This window comes from Cornus florida, unplaced genomic scaffold, assembly GCF_030987335.1.
Source record: "Cornus florida cultivar Cherokee Brave unplaced genomic scaffold, ASM3098733v1 CherokeeBrave_3.0.0_Hap2_Chr04, whole genome shotgun sequence".
Classification (NCBI taxonomy): domain Eukaryota; kingdom Viridiplantae; phylum Streptophyta; class Magnoliopsida; order Cornales; family Cornaceae; genus Cornus; species Cornus florida.
In genome coordinates this window covers 99,606,250-99,625,129 of record NW_026775574.1, presented here as the reverse complement: position 1 = coordinate 99,625,129, position 18,880 = coordinate 99,606,250, and positions in this window count along the sequence as shown.

The window sequence follows — 18,880 nt, the reverse complement described above, 5'->3', positions numbered from 1 at the left end:
AGAATCCCTACCTTCACTGTGAATCACTTGGCTGTACAACAACTTTAAGGGTCAATTTGGTGCAATGGAAAAGGGAGGAAAGGAAAGGAAAGGTGATGGAGGCTGATTCAAAACTTGTGTTTGACATAAATGGTTGGAAGGAAAGGAAAGGAAAGTAAAGGGAAGGGATGGTTTTGGAACGTTAGCATAAGGCTTAAATAGTAACTTCCTTATTCTCCCAAAAATGGGAGGAAAGGGAAGGAGATATTGCTGTATTTTTTGTGATGCCAAATTTATCCTGAAGATTACACTTTTTTTTACACAAAATCAAGATTACAAGTTTGCAAAACAAGAATTACAGACCCATACATACAAGTTAGCAGTTACAGAAAGAGCGAGAGACAGCGGGCCAGCGGCTGAAGCTTGCGAACGGCGAACCCGAACTAGAATAACAGCGATGGAAACTGAAAGATATAGGTTTTGATTTTTTGAACAATCTGGAATGATATGCTGATATGGGTTTTGAACTTTTGATTCTTGCAGACAGATAGATAAACTGAAATATATGGGTTTTGAACTTTTGATTCTTGTAGTTTGCAATTGCACAGAGAGAGAGAGAGAGAGAGGGCAAGTTCAGAGTTGAGAACGAGAATAGAGATGGAGGCGGAGGCTTAAATGATTTGCCCTAAAAATATTCTTTTTTGTTTTCTGGTGGCCCATCATCCATGGGCCTATAGATTTGCCCTAATGATTTAACATAAATCTATAAATTTATATTTTAAAATATGAAAGGGTATAATAGTAAATTTATTAAAATATTTTCCTTTCCTTTCTTTTCCCAAACATGATTATTATCCTTTCCTTTCTTTCATTAATTAACCAAATACCATAGGGGGTTAAAATTATCCTTCCCTTCCCTTTCTCTCATAACTAATGTTATCCTTTATTTTCTTTACCATCGTACCAAACATAGCCTAAGAAACTAAAGACATTATCCATCTCCCAATCCTGAAAAGATCGCTGAAAAAGCACGTCCTTAACCAGTCTCCCGCTATCAAGGCGATAACAGTTAGCAACTGAGACCTGCCTATTAGCCGCAATCCTAAAAAGTTCGGGGAAAGAACATGCTAAAATGCGATCACCACACCACAAATCCTTCCAAAACAGAATCTCCATACCATCGTGAACTTTGAATCTGATATGCTTAGAAAACTCATTCCATCCCTTCCAAATGGCTTTCCAAACACCAACACCTCCAGGAATAGACACCACAGCCGAACACCCCCTCTCTCCCCAAAGCAACACAAGATAACCCTCCTCTACAACCTATCCCGCTAAATAACAAACTCCACAACCACTTACCTAAAAGGGCCCTGTTAAAAGGCAACAGTCTCCTAATCCTAATACCTCCGAGCTTAACAGGCTTACACACCTGCTCCCAACGAACCAGATGATACTTAAACGCATCCCTCAAACCTCCCCACAAGAAGTTCTTCTGAAGTTTTTCAATGGAAGCAGCAACCGAGGACGGAATCTGGAAAGGGGATAAAAAATAAGTATGAATGCTCGACAAAGTGCTTTTCAACAAGGTAACCCTCCCATCTTTTGATAAATATTGCTTCTTCCACCCTGCAAGCCTCCTCTCTACCCTCTCCACCACCGGATCCCAAGCACCTACAATCCTCAAAGAAACGCCCAGAGGTAAACCCAAGTAAGAAATCGGAAAAGAATTGACTCCACAACCAAGGATAGAAGCTAACTCCTCAATATCCTGAACCTCCCCCAATGGAATCAAAGGACTCTTCCCCATATTCACTTTCAAGCCCGAAACTTCTTGAAAACAGATCAACACCGATCTCAAATATCTCATCTGAGACACCTCATCCTCGCAAAAAACCAAGGTATCATCCACAAATAAACGATGGGAAATCTCCAACTGATGCATATCATCCCTTCCTACCCTAAAACCCCCTGATAAAACCCACCTCCACAGCCTTCCCCATCAATCTACTAAGCCCCTCCATAACAATGATGAATAAAAGTGGGGACAATGGGTCTCCCTGATGCAAACCTCGAGAACTACCAAAAAAACCAATCGGAGCCCCATTCACCAAAACCAACTCAATCCATTTCCTCCATTTCTTCCCGAAACCCATCCTTACCATCATACATAGCAAGAAGCTCCGATTAACATGATCATAAGCTTTCTCCACATCCAACTTACACAACACCCTGGAACCCACTCCTCAACCTGTCATCCATACTTTCCCTGGCAATAAGGGCAGAATCCAAAATCTGGAGCCCACCTATAAAAGCGTTATGAGATTCCGAAATAACCTCATTCAATACCACCCTCAACCTTAAGGAAAGAACTTTTGCTATTAATTTATAAATGCATCCCAACAAACTAATAGGTCTAAAATTCTTTACATCTGCAGGTCCACCCTTCTTCGGAATGAGGGCAATAAACGATGCATTCAGGGATTTCTCAAAGCGCTCGAGTATGAAAAGCATGAAAAGTACCCATCACATCCCCCCTGACCATAACCCAGCTCTCCAAGAGAAACCTAATAGTAAAACCATCCGGGTTCGGAGCTTTGTTCCCATTACAATATCTCAACGCCTTCAGCACTTCCTCCTCAGAGAACAGAATCTCCAGGCCCTCCTTATTTGCCTCAGAGATCCTATCAAAATTAAGACGATCCAGCCGGGGTCTCGTAGAAACTGGCTCCGTATACAGTCTCTGGTAGAATCTGGCAATCCCCCTATAAACATCGTCCTCCCTACTCATGACCACCCCATCAACAGTAAGTCTCCCTATGTGATTGCCCCTCCTGTGTGCATTAGCCAACCAATGTAAGAACTTAATATTCCTGTCCCTCTCCCCCTCCTTAAGCCATAATGCTTCTAGTCCCGGAGCTTTGTCCCCGTTACAATGTCTTGACGCCTTCCACATTTCCTCCTCAGAGAACGGAATCTCCAGACCCTCCCTATTTGCCTCAGAGATCCTATCAAAATTAAGACGATGCAGCCGGGGTCTCATAGAAATCGGCTCCGTAAACAGTCTCTGGTAAAATTTGGTAATCCCCTTACAAACATCGTCTTCCCTACTCATGACCACCCCATCAACAGTAAGTCTCCCTGTGTGATTGCCCCTCCTACGTGCATTAGCCAACCGATGGAAGAACTTAGTGTTCCTGTCCCCCTCCTTAAGCCATAATGCTCGGGATTTCTGTCTCCACGATATCTCATCTGACACAGCAATCCAGCCTTGCATGCCGTTCTCTTACTTCTCTGCTTATCATCAATGCCACTCATGCCTTCCTGGCAATTAATCTCTACAATCTCCGCCAAAGCCTTACTCTTACTCCATTCGAGATTCCCGAAAACCTCCTTACTCCATCTTTTCATCTCCTCCTTCAACACCCCAAGCTTTCGAGCTAGAATAAAACTCGGGTTCCCTGACACCATACTTCTTTCCCACCAGGACCTCACACACCCCTGAAAATGGTCCGTCCTAAGCCATATGTTTTCGAAACGAAAAGGAGTAATTCTCGACCTTAACCCACCATAATCCAACACCAAGGGAATATGATCCAGTGTCGGTCTAGCCAAGGCTACCTGAGTCGCATCCGAAAACTTCTCCTCCCAATCTTTTGAAATGAGAAATCTATCCAGATATGAAAGGGTAGGAGAGTCTCTGCCATTAACCCATGTGAAAGTAACTCCCTCCAAAGGCAAATCATGAAAATGATGGCCATCAATGGATTCTGAAAACTGTACCATAGCCGAAGTCCATCTTCATCCTGTTGATCTCTCCAAAGGGGATCTAACCACATTAAAATCACCCCCCACACATCATGGAAGACACCACTATTCCTTTACAGATCCCAACTCCTCCCAGAGAAGATGCCTCTCCCCATCATCCACTAGACCATAAACACCCGAGAAAACCTAACGGAACCCATCCTCTTCCATAGTAAATTTGTAGGAAATGGAAATACTCTGTCTACATATATTTGCCTTTGACATCCATCTTTTATCCCACATCACCAAAATGGCCCCAGAAGTCCCAATGCCATTCAACGCCTCCCATTCAATAAATCTCCCACCTCACAAACTCCTAACCACCCTATCGGATATGGACGCCATCTTCGTCTTCCACATGAACACCCCACTTACTCACTGCCAATCTGACAACCTTTTTTTTGTCCGAATCGTTAAGCCCTCGGACATTCCACGAAATAATGCCGCACTTCATTAAAAACCAGTAGATGGCCCCCCCTTCTCCCTCTTCCCCTCTCACTGCTCCTCTCCCTCCCCGTCCCATTCTTCCCCTCATAATTAATATCAGAGATAAGGCCTCGAGTCTCCTTTCCCCTTCTCCACGGAGATAACCTCTTCTTCTTTCTAACTGTCTTGTTTAAACTCCTAACATCCTCCACATTCTTTCCTTCCGTAATTGAATGCATCACCAAACGAGCCTGCTCCTCATCTGGCTAAAAAGAAAGTCCCAACATACTACTCACAATATCAATATTATCCTTCACCCACTCTCCCCCTCTGTCGTCACAACCTAATGTAGAAACATCCCCCCTCCCACCCAGCCCTAATACACATAGCGGCTGCATCGCCAGACTATTAATATCCTCCCATGTGACCATCTCCATACCATTCTTGTCATTGCCCCCTCCCCCCACCCTATCACTACCGTCATCAGTCAAAACCTCGATCCCGTTACAAGCCGAAGGTGTACCATCCTCCCCTTCAGAGTCTTCCTACTGTTTATGAGCCAAAGTCCTGTAAATGGTTCAGACCCTTCAGCCCTTTATATATTCTCAATCCCTTCTCTAGTATTGCCGCAGCCTCTTGGCTTAACTGAAAAGTTGAATCTTATCCCACACAAACCGTAATCCCATCCACACCTCCAACCACTGCCATCTCTATTGCATTCTCCCTTAATGTGGAAGAAGACCTCATCAGAATACTAAGCGTGGGACTCCTCGAGTGTCCCACCTCATCCTCTGGCTCTGCATCCAACCCAATTCCCTCCGAATCCACTTCCACCACAAGAGATAACACCCCAATTCTCTCCGAATTTCGGTCAACTCCTCCCCCAATTCCCTCCTCAACACCCCACAAGGAGTAGAAGAAGGAGCAGTATGAAGGCTCCAAGAGTAAGTAAGAGAGACATACCAGGTTGACTTTCATTTGGACAAACCCATTTTTGTTTCTCCTTTCTTGACCATCGCCTATCATCTCTGACTGTGGGATCACCATCCTCAGAAGAACCAGATTGCAGAGACCGAAATCGATTCACCGAAGCCATCTGCACACAACAATTACCATGCCGAAACCTTTTTCCCCTGCGACTGCTATATGAATTGGCTCTAACCCAATTCTCTTTCTTAGATCATGACTAGTGTCTGTTAACACCAAGGACCGATGAAGAATCCATCATCTCCTCCTCCTTCGAGCAAAGGCCCGACACTCTAATGGACAAACTCTTATTTGGCCCAATAAACATCCCTAACTCTCTTCTGCTGGACCAAGAAAGTTGGCCCATACACATCAATGGGCTTGGGTCTAATTCGTACCTTCTATGTATAGGACCTGACAGGCCTAATGCTTGACCCATGAAGCGGCCCACGACCCACCGGCCTAACCCCATCCAAAATCTTATCCCCAGTCTTCGAAGAACTGTCTCCTACACCTGGGCGCCTACCTACCACCCCTTCCCCACTCGCCTTCTGCGCCTACAAGTCACCTCATCCCTGGCCGTGCTTCTTCCGATCTGGACATACTACCTGAGCGGACTGAACCAACCTCGGATCTGCGAAGCTCTCGTCCTTTCCTCTCTATATTCAGGGATACCATGGATTTCGCCACCACAGAAGGAGTGATCTTCTCCGTCACTGAGAGCTTGAAAGCCCATGACCTGTCTTCGACGATCACGAACTCCGGAATGACTCTGCCGTCGTCTACCGTAATGTCTATCCTTCCGTCTCGCTCTCAGAGACTATGACCTCCCTAAAACCACCACAGAAATCCCCGATAGATTCGAACAGCTTCTGGATCCTTTTCTGCCTCGTCATCTTCCTCAGTCCAAGGCACCCAACTTTGTAGCACAACAGATCAATAAACTGTTGTGCATCACCCCAAAATTTCTTCCCCCATCTTAGCACCCTCTGGGCTTCCTTCTCCAATGGGAATTGAAAAAGCAATAACCCATCCGGTAAATTAGATAACCCCATAAGAAATCTTCCAAATCTTTGCAGCCCATTCCCCAATTCCTTCCAAACTGCCCACATCCCTATAGAATATCCCAACGAGGCAAGATTGAAGTGTTGTCTCATGAAGGAGCGTGCTCTGATCATCTACCCGAAGAACAATCCCTATGTGGGTGGACGTTCTCACCACATCTCCCTTCAACTCTAGTCTTGGCAGACTCGCAACATCCAGAAACGACCTCTTCATGACATGATATATAAAATATATGTATCTCCTCGATATGATTTTCATTTGGAACTTGGATGCATCTTCATGAAACAAAACCGTGACACATGTTGCTTCTCCGTGGTGCTACATTGTTATTCGTTCCACAGTTCTCATTGCACAATCTTCTGAGATGAGAGCTTTATCTCTTTATTCGGGTTGACGATGCACTCTCCAATCACGTAGCGCTCTGTGAATTAAAATAGTGAATTTTTTTGCATTTTCATTTATTCTCCATGCTTATTAGCTTGGCAATCCTCACAGCAAATTCTTCAGCTCTGCTTGCCCAATCTCGTTATGCAGTTTGATAAGTCACTATCTAATCATATTGACTTTTGCCACCTCCACCTCAAAAGTTGTCAATCATTATAATCTTCTCCTGCACTGCCGTTCAACATGACTCATACTTATTAGCTTGACAATCCTCACAACAAATTCTTCAATCTTGTTATGCAGTTTGATTATTGACTCTCTAATCACAGACTCTTGCCACCTCCACCTCCACCTCCACCTCAAAAGTTGTCAAATTTATAATCTTCTCCAGCACTGCTGTCACCACGAGTCATGCTTATTAGCTTGGCAGTCCTCACAGCAAATTCTTCGGCTCTGCTTGCCCAATCTCATTATGCAGTTTGATTATTCTTTTTTTTAACAAGATTGATTTTATAAAAGGCGCTCAAAAGGGGAGCGCTCCCAAAAAACGACAACCACCATCCAAGACGACACTATAGCTTTATGCTATCCCCAAAATCCAAAAGAGAATCCATTGAATTATAATCCTACCCATTAACCCAACAAAATAAAGAAGTAGGAATACTGTATTTAATAGCCCAAATAGGAGACTCCTCTCCCTCAAAAAAATTATGCAGTTTGATTATTCCCTGTCTAAACACAGACTTTTGCCACCTCCACCTCAAAAGTTGTCAATCGTTATAATCTTCTCTAGCACTGCCGTTCACCATGACTCATGCTTATTAGCTTGGCAATCCTCACAGCAAATTCTTCAGCTCTGCTTGCCCAATCTCGTTAAGCAGTTTGATTATTCACTCTCTAATCACAGACTTTTACCACCTCCACCTCAAAAGTTGTCAATCGTTATAATCTTCTCCCGCACTACCGTTCACTGTGACTCGGATCTGTGGTGATCCAAGGAAAGGACTTCCTAGGAGGGACTACCATCCTTCAAAAGAAGGTTAGCACTTCAAATCTCCTGCGACCGAAAATTTACCATATCCACTCATCCATCTCCTCGACGGCCATAGTCTAACAATTGAGCAAAGCCAAAAAATCTCGATAATCATCAACCTCCTAATCCTGTAAACGTGAAGAGAAGTGTATGTCCAATGACAAAATTGTGAATCTCACCGAGCAAAGTCCTCGCAAAGAAACTTGTCAGGGCCCATCAACCAAAATTGAGAATCTCACCTAGCAAATGCAACACTAAATCCATCTTCCTCCAACCATCCCCAAAATTTTTCCCTCCAAGATGTACAACATAATGCTCTGACTAACATAATTCTACGCATTGTCGATGTCCGGTTTGCACACAACTCCCGGTACACCATTACCCAGTCTGGAGTCTACACACTTACTAGCAATGAGGATAGTTGTTACACACTTACTAGCAATGACGATAGTTGTTAAAGGTGTGCCATGGTGCCTGGGCTAGTGTCAGGCGAGGTGAAAAGCCTTACGTCTGTGCCTATTGGACAGGCTTAACAGGCACAATGCGTGGTGAAGGCGCTCCTGATTGGAACTAATATTATTTTTTTTTTTTTTGTTTTTAACTTTAATGGTTCAATTGTTTTTGGTGCACATATAAGTTACCGATGTTAACCCAAAGATTTCAACTCAAGGGTATTTCGATAATTTAATTGCAACAACCTATTGTAGTGTGAAGCTAATCATTCTGATTGAGTATTTGTTAATGAGGTTTTAAATTAAATTCAAGAAAATCAAGGATGAATGGCAAAGTTAAATGGATCCTAGCCACAAGAATCTGATGGACCCAAAGATTCGAGATGAAAACTTGGGTAGATTAAGCTTTGGTGAGTACTAGTTTAACTTGTAAAGTTATTTTTGGAGTAACTAGTGTGAATGCTCAATTAACAACTTAGCGAACTCTTAGACCAACATTTGAAACGAAACATATCATTCAAAGGGCCCTAAACCTATTGACTTAGGCTTTGAACTAAATTGACTCATTGTATAAACCTTTAGTTCACATTGAGATTGATCATGCATGTTTAAGCATCAAGTACTCCCAATTTTTTATTTTTATTTTTTTTAATTTTTTTAAGTCAGTCGACTAACCATAAAAGTCTTTCAACTAATATGAATTCCAGTAGCTAGGCCTTATGTAATCCGGTCTCGGGCACCCGTGTTGGGTGCATGTCTAGATGTAAGATTCATCAATCTATCAATTTACAATATATCGGACTCAGTTAAAAAGTATCCAATATTTAAACACGGGTGCTTGGACACTTTAAAGAAATAAAAAATTGCAAGTTTGTATATGTTTGAGACATCAGTTTTATGATAAAAACAAAAAATGGACGTATGAGCTGTTGTACTTTATGATAGGAAAATTTATTTTATTACTGTATTTGTTTGCCTTATTTGCAGAGTCAATGCATCATTAGAAAGGAAGAACAAACAACAAATGACTCAATATTTTATATATACACGATATATATTACTAAAATTAAAGTACAGTACAATTGTACATCATAATACAGTTGTAGATAATGGTTAGCAGTTGTAATCCATTGACTTTTCACTTCTGTTAAGAGGCCAAATGCTCCACATCAGAACAGACTAGTGGCATCATCTTGACCATTAAAAGCAGAGTATGAAAACCATGGTCAAAAGTCAAGCAAACGCGTGAAAGCACGCTCAGCTGGGCAAATAGAACTGCACAAAGACTTTGCATTTACAAAACACAAAGTCTTCAACATTCAAAGACAGTGATTTCAAACCAGAGCGCCATTTTTGAACCAGGAAGTTTCCTAACACAGTGAATGGCAGCCGATTTAACAAATAAAACATGAATAATATTTCTTAATCCTTCACAAGCATCAACCTTCACATTTCTTTTGTCTGTTTTCGTCATCAGCCGTGTCCGGTAGACAAGATGAAGAATCTTCATCTTGTCGACACATACTCTTTTGCCAGCACCGGCGAGTCCAGCATAGAGGGGCGGTTCTGTAGAATCGGGATTGTAGGATTGGATCGAGGTTGTAAGATCCTGTAAAACTAGTATAAAAACATCTCAAACATAAAAATATCTCTAAAAATAAATTGAAAATAAATCAAAAGCACGTGAAAACATATAAAAATAAAATGTATTTCTAATGGTACAAATATGTAATACAATGTAGCTTAAGTGGTAGAGCTTGATTGAAGAAGTTTTATTTATTTATTATTATTTTCCTACTTTATTTATTATTATTTTTTGTTTTATTTTCCTTTGCTGGTCAAAATATGATTGATTTACATATTAGTTATAACAGACCCTACCCACTTATTAAAGCAGCTGCCAATATATAAAGAGGGTAATCATAGAAATATCGATCAAACCACTCTCAGCAATCTGTTTGCCTCTTTGGGGTGGGATTTCTAAATCAATCGAGACCGCTAATTTGAGTTAAGAGAAAAGGGGTGTGCAGAAGTGATGTTTTGAAACACACCTTTTGGCTTAAAAAGAGCTAGATTTTGCAAAGAATGAGGATAATACGGAGCTGCTGGAGGTCGTCGGAGGAATTTGAGGTTTAAAGAAACAAGAAAATGGTGAGCTAATTCTCTGTATCGGCAGAGTTATTAAGCTGAAGTTACGGGACGAACCAGCTGCGGTTTTATCGGCAGAATTGAAATTACAGTGGCATTGAATTTCTAGGGAAGGATATTGCGTCTTCTGTGTCAGCAGATTCGTAAAATGGATTCGGTTCATCATTCGTTTGGGATAAGGGTGAAGAGTGCAGTGATGAGGTGGAGGGGGGCTGCCGAGTGATCCATTGAGGTTGAATCATGCCATGGTGGATAGACGAGATTAGAATGGAGAGACGTGTGGGGTATTTCTCATCCTCTGGCAGCATTGATTCCTTTGGATGAAGAGGTTGGTAATGTTGCTAGAGAAGAGAGTCGGTTGATGAACAACATTGAGACGATGAGTGAGGACCTAGGTGTGACTCATGAAGGGGAGGGGGGACGGGCTGCATGGACAGAGGGAGCTAAAGACCAGGTGGGGCACGTACACCTATATCTTAAATTTTACAATGTCCCTTGAAAATTACTGAAAGCGCCTCCCCTAATTATTTTTAGCCATTAGATCACTGAAGTTGTAAATGTCTTTTTTTTTTTTTTTTTTTGATAAGTAATAATAACTTTAAAAAGGCGTTCAATAGGGAACGTGTCCCGTAGACATAAGAGAAACCGGGGTCTAAGGCCCCAAAGAATCCAAAAAAGAAATAAAACCAATAGAAGAGGAATACAAAATTCTGTTCACATAACTAAAAAGAGAACGAATAATAAAAAGTTTCAGAGCTGCTGTAGACGACTCCTTCCTTTCAAACATTCTACTATTTCGCTCATTCCAGAAGCACTACCAAATACAATGTGGTACAGATCTCCAATAAGCACGAACACTCCTCTCACGACAACCTCTCCAAGCATGAATCAGCTCCTTAGTGGAGCGTGGCATTACCCAACACATGCCAAATAGGCCAAGAATGAGATTCCAGCAATCGTGCGCTACAGAGCAATGCATTAAGAGATGATCGACTAACTCCCCATCCTGCTTACATATGCAACACCAATTAATAAGAAGATTTCCCCTTTTCCTCAGATTATCGATCGTCAAAATCTTACCCCAAATAGCAGTCCATACAAAAAATGCCACCCTAGTAGGAGCCATAGAACACCAAATAGTCTTCCATGGAAAATCATAGGATGCAAAATTAGACAGACATAAGAACAAAGACCTTACTGCAAAACGCCTGTGAGAGAGGGAATCCAAATCAAATTGTCTTCCAATTCCTTCTTGCCGATGCAATTGATCCAAGAAAATGCTCACATCTTCCAACTCCCAATCCTGAAATGAACGCTGAAAATGAACATTCCACGTAATCCCATTATTATCAAGCTGATAACAATTAGCTACTATGGCATGTTTATCAACTGCAGTACCATATAATTTGGGAAATGTACGACATAAAGGCTGGTTCCCACACTAAAGATCTTCCCAAAAACGAACGCAACTACCATCGCGAACTCTGAATCTGATATGAGAGGAAAAGGTATCCCATCCTTTCCAAATGGATTTCCAAGCCCCAACTCCTCCTTCAATAGAAACCGGATGTGTAATCTATCCACCAACATCTTCCACATACCTGCAAGATACTAATCTGTGCAAAGGACGATGTCTTTCCTTCCCGTATCTCCACAACCACTTGCCCAGAAGAGCTTGATTAAAAGGAATCACTCGTCTAATACCGAGACCCCCCAATTTTATAGGCATGCAAACTTGCTCCCATCTAACAAGATGATACTTGAACTCATCTCCCCTTCCTCCCCAAAGGAAATTCCTTTGAATTTGTTCAATTCTATCAGCAACGGAGCATGGAATTTGGAACAAAGAAAGAAAATAAGTGGGAAGGCTTAATAAAGTGTTCTTGATAAGAGTTACTTTACCCCCTTGGATAAATATTGCTTCTTCTAACCAGCCAACCTCTTTGCATACCTATCAAGCACAAAATCCCAACTCCCCACTAACCTCGAAGAAACCCCTAAGGGTAATCCCAAATAAGGGATAGAAAAGGAGCTTACCCTGCACCCAAGAACTGCAGCTGAAGAAGAGATGTCCTATACATTTTCGACCGGGACAAGCACACTCTTGGCCACATTCACCTTTAACCCAAAAACTGCCTGAAAGCAAAGCCAAAATGCATCTCAAATATCTAAGTTGAGACACATCTGCATCACAGAAAACCAGAGTGTCATCTGCAAATAGTAGATATGAAATCTCCACCTGATTGTCAACATCCCTTCCCACCCGGAATCCCTTAATGAGACTAAGATTCTCTGCCCTGCGCATGAGCATGCTTAAGCCTTCCATAATAGTAAGGAAAAGAAAAGATGACAATGGGTCACTTTGTCCTATACCCCGAGAGCACCCGAAGAAACCAGCTGGAGAACCATTCACAAGAATTGAGAACTTAACAGACTAAAGACATGTCTCAATCCATGTCTTCCATCTACTTCCAAACCCTACTCTTTTAAGCAAGTAAAGAAAGAAATTCTAGTTAACATGATCATAAGCTTTCTCAATATCAATTTTGCATAGAACTCCAGGAACACCACTACGCAACCTTGAATCCACACATTCACCAATAATAAGAATTGAATTAAGAATTTACCGTTCTCCAATAAAGGCATTCTGGGAATTTGAAATAATCCTATCCATAACTTCTCTCATTCTATGAGCAAGCACCTTAGCTATGAGTTTGTAAATACAACCCACTAAGCTAATAGGACGAAAGTCCTTAATAGCTTAATCATTGCCCTTCTTAGGGATAAGGGCAATAAATGATGCATTGAGTGATTTTTCAAAAAGGCCAGTAGAATGAAACTTGTGAAAGGTACTTATCACTTCATTTCTCACAACCGCCTAACTTTCCATCAAAAAGCACATAGTGAACCCGTCTGGCCCCGAGGCTTTATCCCCATTATAACTGGATAAGGCCTTAAGAACTTCTTCTTCTTCAGTAAAAGGAAGCTACTTCATTTCTCACAACCACCTAACTTTCTATCAAAAAGCGCATAGTGAACCTGACCCCGTGGCTTTATCTCCATTACAACTGGATAAGGCCTGAAGAACTTCTTCTTCAGTAAAAGGAAGCTCTAACCCATCTCTCTCCAGCACAAAAATAGCCTCAAAAGGAAGACCATCAAGCTTGGGTCTCCAACCTAAAGGTGCTGTGTAAAGCTTTTGATAAAAAGAAACGATCCCACTGCGCACCTCTTCCTCCCTCCACAACTCCACGCCTTCAACCCGTAGACGTCTTATATGATTGTTCCTTCTGTGAGCATTAGCAAGTCTATGGAAAAAATTTGTATTACGATCTCCCTCTTTCAACCAAAGAGCCCTGGATTTTTGTCGCCACGAAATCTCCTCTATATAAGCAATCTCAGCAAGAACTACCTGACATGAAACTCTCCTAGTATAAAAAGACTCCACATTCCCACCCGCCTCTTTAAGCCGATTAATCTCAGAAAAATCAGCAAAGACTCTATTTTTCCTCCATTCAAGATTCCCAAAGACATCCTTATTCCACTGCTTAAGAGCGAGTTTGAGAGTTCTTAATTTCTGTGTTAAAATGAAGTTGGGCACATTTGTAACGATCGCTCCATCCCACCAAGAACGAACTATCCCTTGGAAGTCCTCCACTCTCAACCACATATTCTTGAAACGGAATAGGGTTTTTCTAGTACACAAACACCCACAATCCAAAACTAAAGGAACATTATCGGAGGTAGCCCTTTCTAATACCGCCTGAACAACATCTGGGAATTTTTCTTCCCACTCCCCAGAAATCAAAAATCTATCCAATCTTGAGAGAGTAACTGGGTCTCTACCATTAGACCAGGTATAGGTTGCACTTTCCATTAGTAGATCAATGAGAAGGTGCTCATCAATGAAGTCGAAAAACTGATCCATGTCTATGGGCCTTCTTTTCCCAGTAGACCTCTCTGACAAGAACCTGACTGAATTAAAGTCCCCACCCAAACACCAAGGTAAATAGCACAGACCTTGAACGTGGCTTAGTTCCTCCCATAAAATAAGTCTCTCAGCATCAACGACCGGTCCATAAACCCCGGAAAAAACCCATCTGAAATTATCCTCTTCCATCTTAAACTCACAGAAATAGAAAAACTCTCATTCAACACATTCATTCTGGATAACCACCTGCTGTCCCACATAACTAAAATACCACCCGAAGAACCTGTAGCATCTAAGGCCTCCCATTTAAGGATGACAAATTCCCCATCCCCGTCGGGTCCCCACCCCGCCCCGCCCCGTTTATAGCAGGGATGGGGACCCTTTTATGTAAACGGGGATAGGGATAGGGGTAAGTTTTGAAAACCCGCCAGGGTTGGGGACGGGGCCGGGGATGGGGGTAAACCCGCCCCGATTAAGGGTTAAATTACTAATATACCCTTATATTTAATAATTTATTACTAAATTAGATTTAGTATATATATGAAAATAAGAAAAATTATGTTTTTTTTTTATAAATAATATATGTTAATGGGGATAAGGGGTCGGGGGCGGGGGCGGGTATGGGGGTGGTGGTGAAATTTTAAGCGGGGATGGGGATTGAAAAATTCAGCGGGGATGGGGATGGGGAATGAGATGCCCGCCCCGCCCCGCCTCGCCCTATTGCTATCCCTACTCCCATTTCACAAACCTTCCTCCCCACAAACTTCTAACCAACCTGTCAGTAATGGATGCCAACTTGGTTTCTTGCAAACAAACAACCTGGGCCCCCCATTTCCTTAAAGCTACCTTCACCAGCCTCCTTTTATTTGGGTCATTGAGACCACGAACATTCCATGTAATGATTCATAGCTTTATTAAAAACCAGTTGAGATTAACTCCCCTCAACCCTTCTTCAAACTCCTGCTTCTAGTCCTGCCCCTTTCCATCACCACGTCTTTCTTCTTGTTGTAATTGACATCAGAGATGAGAATTATAATCTCGTGAATCCCTTTCCAAGATGATATAGGCTTCGTGTTTATAACTTCATTAGTGATTACTATCTCAGTTCCAGTCACAATTACTTGAAGAAGAAATAAAGTCTGAACATTATTACCTTATGAGGAAACTCCCAACAACTCACTAGTAGTTCCAATGTTATCAACCACCCAATCCCTCCCCAAATCAGAACCTCATCATCAGGTCTCACCACTGCCAGAGGTTCCACCACTAATATGTTAGAGTCATCCTTTAGCCAAGGTTGAAGCTCAGTAAAGCAAACTTGTTGGATAGATCCCAAGCCATCAGCCACCTCCTCTTCAGTCTTTCTGTCATACTCATAAACAAAATCTGAATATGTAACATAATCACCCAATCCAAAAATGCTACCAACCTCATTCTCCTCATCCATTGCAGAAGGCATACATTTAAGACCTTTCAACGCGACATTCAATCGTAACTCTTTAAACAGAGCCACAGCCTCATCATTGGACAGCTTAAACTGCAAATCTTTTCCCATACAGACTGTTACTCCTTCAAATAGATCATCTGCACTGCCAACGGTAACCAACTGTCCAGGAGGATTAATCTTGCAATCTTCCTTACCATTTATCCCATCATTATGTTCAGAGTTCAAAAGTGGCAGCCCATCCATCTTTTCCGTAACATCTGCATCACCCCTTATCACCTCACAGGAAAGGGTAGAAGAAGAGGGTGGATCAATAAAGGGGCTCCGAAGATCTGAAGACATACCTGAACCGTTAGTTACCTACTTCTGCTTTTCTTTTCTTGACCACCGAACTCCAAGAAAATGGCCCTGAGACGAAGGTCTTGTATTTCTCTTCGGCTGTGGATTAGCAGAACATGATGTAGAAGAAAAGTCAGCGCAACATTGAGAATGACGACCCCTTGTCAATAGGTTTTACACTAGCCTCAGCAGCAGAGAGATTCATCCATCTCCTCTTTTTCGGCGAGTTCCATACAGTTTCGGGGAATGGACTGTGCGAAAGACTTCTAATATGAGAGTGATGTAGGCTGGGCTTTGATTTAATAAAAGAGATGGGCCCCCGCGTAACCTTGGTTTGTTGCCCATTACGCTTGGGCTTTGTCAAAATAAGAGAGCTGGGCTTCTCATTCAGGACTGAAATTGATAGCTGGTTACTGGTCCCCAATTAATGACCCTTTTAATTTTTTGAAAGTTGTTAGTTAGCCCATTAAACAAAAAAGGCCTAGAACGTGCAACAGGCCCATACTTAGGCCCATCAGTGGCTAATGCATGAGTGGCTCTATTAATGCCACGATCTTTGCCACGTGTTTGGTGATTTTTAAAAAGAGAAAACCGAGACGGTGGGCACTAATCAAGGACATAATTAACACGGCTCTTGTATCTGCTTTTTCTATGCGCTTCAGGCGCGTGGGCATGTAATCGGCTGTATCCTTTGAGGCCCTGACGGAACTGTAAATTCCGGCGACCTCCTTTGATAATCGTTGCAACACGCGGGAAGTAGGAACTCTCCCCACCTTTATAGTGAGACTTCGGGAGGATACGAGGTGTGACTTCCTCGATCAAATTGACCTTAAAGGCCACTTTTTGATCCTCAACAAAGACGTACTCCTACATCTTTTTTTCGGCAGAGACGTAGAGAAGGATTCTCTCTCCACTCACTGAAACGTCCGCCTCAACACCTCTAAATCCACCACATAGATTTCCAATTGCTTAAAATAACTTACGGCACCACAAGTGAAGGGGCAAGCCAAATAATATCACCCTCCGTATAATGCGATCTTTCACTGCAGAACATCCAACCGCGAAATACCATATGTCAATGGATAACAATGCTTCACCCCATCTCTTTCTTCTTTTATCTAAAACCCTTAAAGCCTCTTGCTCGACGGGAACCTGAACAGAAAAAGATCGTCGGGAAGGGAAGAAACTTTTACGCCACTTGAAACCTTCCAAGCTTTCGTAGCCCACGCCTCAATCCCTTCAATACACCCCACGTCTTTGTCAAAATGACTTACTAGACATGACCGCAGAGCAGATTTAAGTTCCTTGATGCTTTGATGATCAACCTTAATGACCGAGTCACCGCCTATGGAACAACTTTTGATCTCATCATGGAAGTTAAGACAAGATAAGGTCGCTACATTGAGATAGGAACGAAGCATGACAAATTCCTTGCCGAGAAGCCAAGATTCGAAAGCAAAGACCATAAATGTATACGGCAGACGCTAGAGTGAAAGACTCCGATATCAAAAAAAGAAGAGAGAGAAGAGAGAAAAGTCAAACATGGTCAAACAAACTTGTCTCCCATGATGTTGTAAATGTCTTATCTCAAGATATTTAAAATAAAAAATTGCTAACCAATTAGATTAATTAATTTTTTTAACCATTAGACATTATTTCGCCCCTGACAGGCTAAGGAAGAAAATTTTAGCTGGGAGAGGGGACAAGGGGCTCTGTAATCTTATCTCATATGTGCACTATGATGGTGGGAGTTATCTCATGTGCCTAGACGGTGGGGTGTGCCTTGGTTTGTATAGGGGGACTTTAATGTTGTTAGATCTCTGGCGGCAGGTGGTTGTCAACGATGAGGTTCTTCCCGAATTTCATTGATCGGAGTGTTTCATTGATTTTCTAATGAAGGGGTCAATATACTTGGTCTAGTGGTAGACAAGTTCCAAGCTTGTCCTGATTAGATTGGGTTCCGATCTCAATGGACTGGGAGGAGAGCTTTCCGGAGGTTGCCCAAGTGGGGTTGGCTAGGCTAGGCTGGTGTCGGATTATGTTCCTTTGTTGCTTGATTGTTGATGGCTGAGGAGTAAGAAGAGTTCGTTCAAGTTTGAGAATATGTGGCTTCAAGCAGAAGGATCAAAGGAGTTGGTTCAAAGGTGATGGACAAGTTATGAGGTTTCAGGGAATTCAAGTTTTGTGCTTGTAAGCAAGCTTTGCCCGTTGAAGAAAAATCTGTAGAAGTGGACTATAGAGGTGTTTGGCAATCTAGAGTGGAGGAAGAACAGATTCTTGGAGGAAATCTCGGATCTTGACCAAAAAGAAGGGGTAGTGTGATTGGGTGAGGAGGCGATAGGGAGGAGGGGGAAAAGTAAGGCGGAGATTAGAAAGATAGCATCAATGGAGGAGATTTCGTGGAGACTAATCTCACCTTTATGGCAAACAGGAAATTCTTCCATAGGGTGGCCAATTCTCCTCGAAGGGTCATAATGACTCTATGCTTGGTAAGGAAGGGGAGGTGGAAAGAGTTGTGACCTCTTTCCACCATCATCTTTGTAAGGAGACTTCGACATGGAGACCTCTTTAGGGGGTTGGGAGCTTGATTTGATATCCTTGGAAGATGAGGATCGGTTGGAGAGGCCTTTTGAGATGGAGGTAATCTTGGCTTTGCAAAGTTGTAGTGGAGACAAAGCCCTGTGGTTGGATGGTTTCTCTCTGGCCTTCTTTCAGCATATTTAAGAGAGGGTGAAGAGGGAGATTATGGCAATAATACACTTCTTCCTCTTGCGTGGGAGGTTTGAGTAGTCTATGATTGCTTATTTAATTGGCCTTTATTCATAAGAAGGTGGAGCTATTGATATTAGGGATTTCAGTCATACTAGCTTGGTGGGTTGTACAAGCTTATAGACAAAATCCTAGCA